Raw genomic sequence first — 9,855 nt, 5'->3', positions numbered from 1 at the left:
CATGGCCCTAACTGTGTGGAGTTTGTATATTCTCCCTGTGCTTGCATGGGTTTCCTTGCGGTACTCCAGTTTTAATCCAAAAATATACTGGTGGATTATTTGGCTCCCAACAAAATTAACCCTAGCGTATCTGTACATGCATTTACATGTGGTAGGGAATATAGATTGTAAGCTCCACAGGGGCAGGGACTTATGTAAATGGCTGAATAATCTCTAAAAAGTGCTGCGGTGTATGTGTGCGCTATATAAGAAACTGTTAATAAATAATATATAAATAAGATCTCTGTCAGATGCTAATATAATGTAGGAATGAATGCCAGCATGACCACACACACATTTTTTATGCATTTTTTTAATCCATTCATCATTTCTTAAAGCTCCCAAGTGTATTGTCATATGGATCTATTTTGAGTATTGTTATGACAAACATTGATATTGCCTTCTCCCCTCAGCAAATGCAGGACAAGAAATCTTGGACATGATCTTAATTGCCTGTTACTTAATTGAGGCTCATTTCAACAATGAAAACAACAATTACCAAGTTCCGCTTACTGTATTTCTCCTGGATCACATGTTACTTTCTTAACTATGCCCAAAGCTGAGATTAAAACATAATAGTTATGTAGATTCCCTGCGTTACTTAAAACAAACCCGAAAAGCAAATGATATTCCTTTTAAAATAAATGTAACTGTCATGGTATTTGCATTATTGTGTGCAAAATAAATCACCCAGCAGCTATGGAAAATTCCTTTCTCCTAAATTATAGATGAAACTGATTTCTGCAGGATACAGGCTGAGACGATCCAGTGGAGTAAGTTACAACATTGAGTACATTCTGTATCACATGGCATGGAAACTGCGCATTCATGGAAAGGAAGTTATAGTAGTTATAAAAAAGACGAATCCATTCTGCTAAGTCAGTGCCATAAGAATGCATCTTCTAGCAAATCAGCAGCCACTGCTGAACTGTATCACATCTGTTACATCCATATTTACAGACAACTCCGCACTGTTAGGGCCATGGTGGGGATCGAACCCATGACCTTAGTGCTGTGAGGTAGTAATACTAACCATTAGGGCGGTTTCACACACTCCGGCTCCTGCCGGGCGGCGAAAACCCGCACGGCGAGAAAGCCGTGCAGCACACAGTAGTTTATCATGGAAGGGATGGCCACAGCCCGGCAGCCGTCCCTTCCAGGCTGCAACCGGACGGCCGGGCCGTGGCCGTCCCGTGTGAATGGACACAATAGTGTCCATTCACAACTACTGTGCACGGCACGTCTTCCTGGCCGTGCAGGATTTTGACGTCTGGCAGGAGCCGGATAGTGTGAAATAGCCCTTACACCATCCGTGCTGCCTTAGAAGCCTCCCCCAGCCCGCCCCCTTTCACACTCCTGATAACAGCTGTCTTTTGTTATAAGAAGGACTTCTGGGTTTAGGACCCAATAGTTCTTCTGTACATATTAAGTCCAGAGGAAACTTCTATTGGGTAACACCATGTAAAAAATGGCATTGCCCACCACTGTGTCCAAGCTCCGGAATGTATGGAGCATTTTTGGAGATTTGGATGCATCATGTCTGTATTTTACCTCAGCAGCAGTCTCTAAATTTCAATCACTTTTTTCAGATAGATAGACAGACAGACAGATAGACAGATAGACTAGATAGATAGATAGATAGATAGATAGATAGATAGATAGATAGATAGATAGATAGATAGATAGATAATATATGGTGGTGCACCTTAAAAAAAATCCTAGCGGGCAGCATATTGTGATTAGTGTACTTAACACGCACATAGAAAAACCAACAAACAACAAAAACATCTGCGCTGGAATAAAAAGTGACTTTAAATAAAATGGTACAGTATACCTAATAATATTTTCTGTCCAGTTACATTAAAATGTACAATACAACATTCAATTCAAACAAGAATTATTACATGTGATATCAGCAGGGGCGGGCTGGCCCGGGGGGGCAGGGTGGCACATGCTCCCCAGGCCGGTGTGACTAGGTGCAGGCTGGGCCGCTGTGTGCATCTTGCACAAGCTGCCGTAGCCCAGCCGTCACCTCTGCAGCCGCCCTCCACCTCCATGTTGCACTCCAAATGTAAGGCGATGGCCTCTCTAGAAATGGCCGCCGCCTTATAGGAGACCGACACTAGAGGTACTGCCATACCTCTAGTGTCTGTCAGAAGACAACAGCGCGGCCAGCGCTACCCGGAAGTGCGGATTCGGGTAGCGCTGGCGCGCTATTTAAATAGAACCCCTTGGCGATGAGCATGTACCCTGGCCCCCAACTGCCAAAAAATCCCCATGGCAACAAGAACGAAACACCTGCTAAGAAGCATGTAACCCCTGGCAACAAGTCATATACTTCTGACAATGAACATGTAGGTAAGCAGCAGTTATATGGTATAATATGTAATTGCCATTATTATGTGTAATGGGCATTACGGTATTGGTATTATGTGTAATGGGCTTTATAGCATGTGGCATTATGTTTTATGGGCATTACGTTGTTGGTATTATGTGTAATGGCCATTACGGTGATGGCATTAGGGTGTAGGCATTATGTGTAATGGGCATTAGGGTGTTGGCATTATGTGTAATGGGCATTACGGTGTTGGCATTATGTGTAATGGGCATTACTGTGTTGGCATTATGTCTAGTGGGCAATACGGTGTTGGCATTATGTGTAATGGGCATTATGGTGTGTGGCGTTATATTTAATGGGCCTTACAGTGTAATTTTTTGCAATGCGCGCGTACGTTCCCCTTTTTGGTTGTATGTGTGTGTGTGTGTGGGGGGGGGGGGGGGAGGATTGTTTAATCCTGGCTGCATACTAGAGGGAAGAGGGTAGGGTGGTGAAATGATGGCGATGGTGATGGGCTACTTGCTTGTTTTGCCCCCCAGGCTGAAAGTTTCCAGCCAGCCCCTGGATATCAGCACATGGTATATTTATTATTTATTTATCAGTTTCCTATGCAGCGCTGCAGGTTCCATTGCGCTTTACAATTATAAATAGGTATAAAACAAACTGGGTTATTACAGTAAAATGGTAGGAGGGCCCTGCTCACAAGCTTACAATGTACAGGATATGATCATCTGTCAGAGGCATGCAGTTAGTGATATCATCAGAACTGCTGTGATTGTGATAAATTATCTTGTAGTGTTATTGAATAAACAGTCATTATGGGGCTGATTCAGCCTGGGCAGCGATTTTTCATAGCCCTGACAATTATCAAAAGACTGCGATTGCATACAGTCTACAGTACACATGCTCTAGCAATCGCTGGCTGTCCGCAAGGTGATTGACACCCTGTAGGCGTTTGGGGGCGGAAAAGCAGCATTCCCTTATGTATAAATGCCTATTTCCCTATAGGTTGTAAGCTTGCGAGCAGGGCCCTCCTACCTTTTGACTGTCTGTAAATACCCTGTTTGTTGTATCACTGTCTCCTTTTGTAAAGCGCAACGGAATATATAAGAAACTGTTAATAAATAATAATAAATAATTCCCCAGTCATTGGGAGGGAGGGACGCTGACATCATCAGCAGCCTCCTTCTCCCCACGGCCATCGCAGTGCTGAGTAAGTCTAGACTTACTGCATGCACAGTAGACTTTGGAAAGGACTGAAAGAGGTAGGGGCCTGCTTGGGTCCCTTCCTCTATTAAACCACCCCTGCTATGAATTAAAGCTCTGCAATAAATACAGCAATCGGTACTTCGTCATCTTTGCGGCCACCGCTACGCCAGGTAAGTTCCGTAGCGTAAATGGTGGCCATAAAGATGAGGAAGTACCCAGCAATGTAAATGTTCCCCACTTTCACTATAGATTATACCTTAAGTCCCCACATGAGTGATGTAGCCAGTCCTCAGTTCAGCACAGCTGAAAGACTTCTTTCTTATTGGCCCCCTCTCACAGGAATGATTTAGGCTGATGCCTCTGTTCACATCTGTTTTAAACATTACAATCCTCCTACCGTTATGTTGTCTTTAAAGATACCTTACGACAGCAGGGGGGTATGGGTACACTTAAAAACTGTACATTTTTATTTAATATAATAACCTGTGCACAGTACCACAGAAGTACTACAGGTCCCATGCTGCTTGACAGAATTGCTTACGCATGGAAAGGGGGTTAGATTGGAAAAAATGCTGATTTTTTTTTTGTACAATTGTGTATACATTCCCCTACGTTTCCCCACCCCATCTCAAAATCTCCATCTGGTTCTAATAAAGTATTATTTGATGCCTTGTAAGAAGCCAAATGGGGGGAGGAGGGACAGGAGACAGAGAGCTTCCTGTAACAATTCAGCAGGGGGTGAAGCTGGCTCACTGACTGCTTGCTGTACAGTATACTCAGCTTACAAAAGAAAAATGTAGTGTCTGCTGAGGTTTATCCTCTGAGAGCCACAAATATGCAGATTGGAATGACTACTGTAATGAAATGGGATTATTTGCATGCCCAATGAACAGTAATTGCTGGCTTTCCAATATGACCAAGCTTATCTATATAAAATTCCCCCTTCCCATTCTTCCTAATTTTCTACTGCAGCAACCAACATTGCAGAAACTGACGTCAAATGTGTTTGTTCAATCAAACCAGTCACGCTTACGGCAGTAGGAAAATATCACAAAACAGGAGCAAATCATTTCATATGGGTGAAATGGTTCACGCAAAGGTCTGGAATCATTCAGCAGGAAATGTAGGTGGTGTTATAACTGCTGGGATTGGGGTTAAGCACTGGCACTACTGCAGCAGTGTGTAGGTGGATTGTGGGAAAGGCTTCAGGGCAGTAATAAAGTTCAGTCTGGTAGCAGTGTGATCCTGAAATAACAAGAAGTATCTGAAGAATAGGACTGATATTAAATGCTGTTTATGAGCCGTAAAAGGACCTTATCCTGGTCCGCTCGGTCGCACAGGGGAGCAATGTTTTTGTAATGTGCCTGCGCATTTCTGCACATGTGCATACGCTGGGAGCGAACGGGCATGGCGAACTGCAGTACAGGCGGGGGGTGGCAGTGAGGGGACGCACCCATGGGAATGTCCAGCATTTCATGGGTAAATGAGGTACTTGTGTATTATCTGGGCGCCCTTCGCATCGCAAACCACTAATTAAGGTATGCGATGGGACCCGATTACCAGGTGCACAGACCCGCACTGTGCGATAAAATATGACATCGCAACCCGAAGCGTGCGCTCGCCACACTATCTAAAATCAACTCCACGCCGACGTGAATAGTGGGGGTATGAAAAGGTCGGAGGACACGTTCCGCCGCCCCTCGTGGGCTCGCTGCGCTCGCCACCCATTCGGGTGACCATTGATAGTGGGGGTGGCGTTAACAATGGGGGTGCATTTAACATAGTAATCACCCATCAGGGTGTCTGCACAATTAAAAATCGGATCCAATTTGGTCACATCGCATGCGATCGCATGCAATCAGATCGCATGCGATGCGACCAAAACTATGTCGTACGTTGAAAATCTTGGGCGCCCAGATAATACACAAGTACCGTAGATCCATAGTCACCACTTGTGTTTGTATTATACACATTAGAATAAAATAGAATCAACTTTATTGGCAATGTATGCTTACGCACACTAGGAATTTTTTGTGGATTACAGTGCAGCATCAAGCGGGGATGAAAGGGGGGGGGGGCGAAGGGAGACATTACATACATTCCATTGAGACATTATACACATTACATTGAGAGTATTTAGATATCACTTGCGGGGATCACATGCCCGCCGAGCTGCACAGCGCCTAGGCAGCCATCAGCGGCGCCACTGGTCGTTGCAAAATCCAGGTAGGTAGCAATATAAGCAGGGACAGTACAGTTATCACACAGGGAACACACACCCGCCAAGCTGCACAGCACCTAGACAGCCATCCGCGGCGCTACTGGTCATTGCAGCAGCCGGGAAGGTGACAGCATGAGCAAAGACAGTACAGATTATAGCAGGGACAGTACAGTTATCACACGGGAGACACGGGATACATATTGCTGAGTGCAAAGTTCCTAGGCAGCCATTTGCAGCGCCATCTTGAAGGCCTTGCCAGGCCATCCTCCTGTAGGGAGAGCCATCGCGGTCAGCGTGGACAGCACAGACAGCGGCCGGGGGGAGGGGGGAGAGAGTCAACGAGGCAGGGAGTCCATGAGGCTGGGGGGGGGGGGGTCAGTGAGGCCAGGGGTCTGGGATGGACAGTGAGGCCTGTGGCCAAAGCTAGGCCCTCTCTGGCCCAATCTCTGGAGCCATACCTTCTCCCGGGCACCACGTTCATCCAGAGATCCGAGGGGCCGGACAGGCTTCCCAGTCCATCCCAGGGCTCCCAGCCAGGGCCTGCCTGCCTGGAGTCTCCTCCGCAAGTGCCGGGCCGGGATCATCCGCTGCAGACCAGGGTCCTCCTCTGTAGGCCCGGATCCTCCACTGGGGCCGGGACTCCATCTCTGCTGCGGCAGCCGGGGGTCCCACTGGCACGAGGGACCGGCAGCGGGTGTGGCAGCTGGGTGTCCGCTGGCACGAGGGACCGGCAGCGGGTCCTCACAGCAGCGTCGGTCGTCATCTGGGGCCGTCCGTCTCCCCCTCCCTGCTCTCCAGTGTGTCTGTCTCCACCTCCATGCTCTCAGTGCCGGGCGAACACAGTGCCGGGTGGACACAGCGCTCCTTCACTCTCTCAAACTCCTCCGTCACCCCCACCGCTCCCCGCCGCCACCCGCACCTTCCCCCATGGGCAGGGGATGGGAGCTCCGTGGATGGAACACTGGAGCTCTCCTGCACGCGACCAAAAAGTTATGTTTTTATTATTATGATCATCATAAATGTAAACTTAAAAGTGTACAAGGTATAATGAATTCTTAAAAATAAATAGTTTTTACTAAAAATGTTTTCACAAGGGCTCTCTCATAGCTAGGCACCTTTTTGTGGCTTTACCAGGTTTAAATGAGAGAAAAACCTAATTATGCAGCAGTCTGAGTATATAGCAGAAACTGCCAAAAAAAAAATCAATTTTCCTATACCTGACAGGTGAATAGAGCAGCCAGATCCCCTTGCTTCTACTCAATGGCATCCTTACCTTAGGCATACCTCCCAACATTTAGCACAGGAGGGTCGGGGCACTTGCATGTCAGAGCCTCGCTCACGGAAAAAAGCCTTGCGGGGAATGTATGTAGCAATTGCAGGCCATGCCCCATTTTTCTGTCACTACGGTGGCATGACCAGTGCTGTGTAAGCTGCTGTCCATCCCCCAGCCCCCCTGCCTCTAGAGCACTGATTTTCAACCTTTTTCCCTTGAGGCACACTAAATAAGATTTTAAAATTGCCAAGGCACACCATGAGATCCCCACAGGGCAAAACACATTGGCCCCCACAGGAGAAAAACTAAATCTATTGGCCCACATATAAAAAAAACAATCACACTGGTCCCCGCAGGTAATAAAAATAAAAGACATTGTCCCTTTACATGTAAATAACAGTTGAACTGGTAGTGGCTGTAAACTGGTTTGGGCATCTCTAGATCTGGGGGCACACTTGAGAACAGCTCAAGGCACACTAGTGTGCCACGGCACAGTAGTTGAAAAACACTGCTCTAGAGTATTCCTGAGAAGAGCAGTGGCAGCCATGGGGGACTCCCAACTCCCCCCAACACCACCACAGGAGACTACCATCCCCGGGCAAGGGGTGGGCAGTCCCAAAAAAATGGGACACTTGGGAGGTATAATTAAATACATTACATACATTTAAGATAAGGTTGGAAAAGTACTTGATGGCTAATATGTATGCTGTATATTGATATACTTGGCAATAAAGTGATTCTGATTCTGATAACCGTAACAAACCTGGTTATTCTTGGTCTGTTATTTTCCTCTATCAGCCTCAGCATGTTAAACTTCACTTGCTGTGTTTTTAAAGCATTCCCAGCTTTTGCTCAGTTCAGTTCAGTGATAAACAACCAACCAATCAGCTCCTACCTGACATTTTTAAAACACAGTCTGTGACATGGCAAGTAGACGCTGATTGGCTGGCTGTTTATCACTCTCCATTTTATTACCTTTGAAGCTTAGTGCATCTGGCCCTCTGTAAGAGACGATACACTGATAAAACACATGCGGATACTACAGTCTGATACTGAGATCTGCTGTAACCCCTTCCATAGAGCAGCGAATTTGGCCCCTCTATCGATGGCGGGGTTCTGCTGATGCACATGTGCAGACCCCTGCTGCGAGCACCTTCAGCAAAATATTCATTCGCTGGGGCGCTCGCTGGCTGATTGACAGGCAGGGGGCGTTCTGCGGTGGACACCCGGCATTTCACAAAAAGCTGGGCGTGCCCCAGGGAATGCATGCATTCCCCTGTGGCTGATGTCACATGACCTCAGCGCCAGCCCCCATAAAATCCCTGGAATCCACATACTATACTACAATCTATTCTCAGAAGCTCTTCATTGAGTTCCCAGCTCAATCTGGTCCTGCTGTTGCCAGTCTCACTGGCATCATCCCAGTTCAAGTCTAGCCAGAACCTATCACTCACTGCACAGGTACCTCAAATGCGGGTTACTATTATTCTTAATTTTTAATTACTAGGCAAGGCACCGCAAGTGTTGTGCAGCATCGTACATAGCAACAGTACAGATGTATAGATGTAAAGACCCCCCATAAACCGGGGCAATGTACATGCAATTTGGGCAATTTACATGTGATTTAAGCGTTACATTGAATGTACAGTGCCCAGATTGTATGTACATGACAAGAGGGGCGATGCAATGCACGTTCATGTGCGCATTGCATCGCCCCTCCTCTGTCACACCTTCCGCCGGAGAAATCCATTGCCGTTGGGTCACCAGGTCATTGCCGCACTGCCGCTGTCCGCTTGAGGACTTCCTGCTCCCTCCTTCCTCCTCCCTCCCAGCGGGGCCAGAAGCAGCCTGAGATAGAAGAAGCACGTTATGAGGCTATTGCTGACACTGACCACCAATGGTTACAATTTTTAATGATTTTTTTAAAATAAGCCCACCACTCACAGCCCAGTGGTGGTGGGGACAGTCCCCTACTCCTTTTGCACCCCGTATTTTGGGAACCAGGGCCCGGCTAATGTTATGGAAATACAGAGGGGCTCCAGCTTTCCCCACCTGTATTTTTGTAACCAGGACTGGCTCAATGATCCCGGGGCTGGTTATAGCCGGGCGGGGGAACCCCACGCATTTTTATTATTATTCATTTATTTTCTATTTTATTACACAGAGAAGTCTGTACCGATCTGACTGATCGGCCATAAACCATCAACAATCTAATCATTGATGGTCGATGGCCATCCCTACTACTACCTCTGGATTGAGACTGGCAGCCTGGCAGGGATTCAAAAAAGCAGGCATGGGAGGCAGGAGAGGACACAAACTAATCAATACTGCAATAATTCTGCTTAATCAGTGCTTATTACTTACGAGCTACCACTGGTAGTATTTTGCACACTTTTTCCTGCTTTTAGACATTTTCTAGTAATGTGCACCTTGATGTCATGACTCCCCATTGCACATTACACATGCAGGAGAAGGAGGGGCAGCAGCCAGCAGCTGGGCACTGTGCAGTGCTGAGGGATGGGGAGGAGTGGAATTATGGAGAGGAGGCGGGCCACACTTGGGACTCTCTGTTTTTACAGTGGGAGGAGGTGGGTCCACACAGGCTCGGTCTATGCAGCTGGAGTGAGGAGGTGGGGCCACAATGGGGGACTTATGTACACAGAGGAGACGAGGCAGCCGAGGCCACAGGGACTCTCTATGCAGTAATAGGAGGCGGGGCCACCCAAGGAAATTGGCTGGGGCTGCTGCCTGCCACTGATGCTGAGCTATACAATG

Source organism: Crinia signifera, chromosome 6 (genome assembly GCF_055691185.1).
Source record: "Crinia signifera chromosome 6, ASM5569118v1, whole genome shotgun sequence".
Taxonomy (NCBI): Eukaryota; Metazoa; Chordata; class Amphibia; order Anura; family Myobatrachidae; genus Crinia; species Crinia signifera.
Note: the sequence above shows the minus strand (reverse complement) of the source record.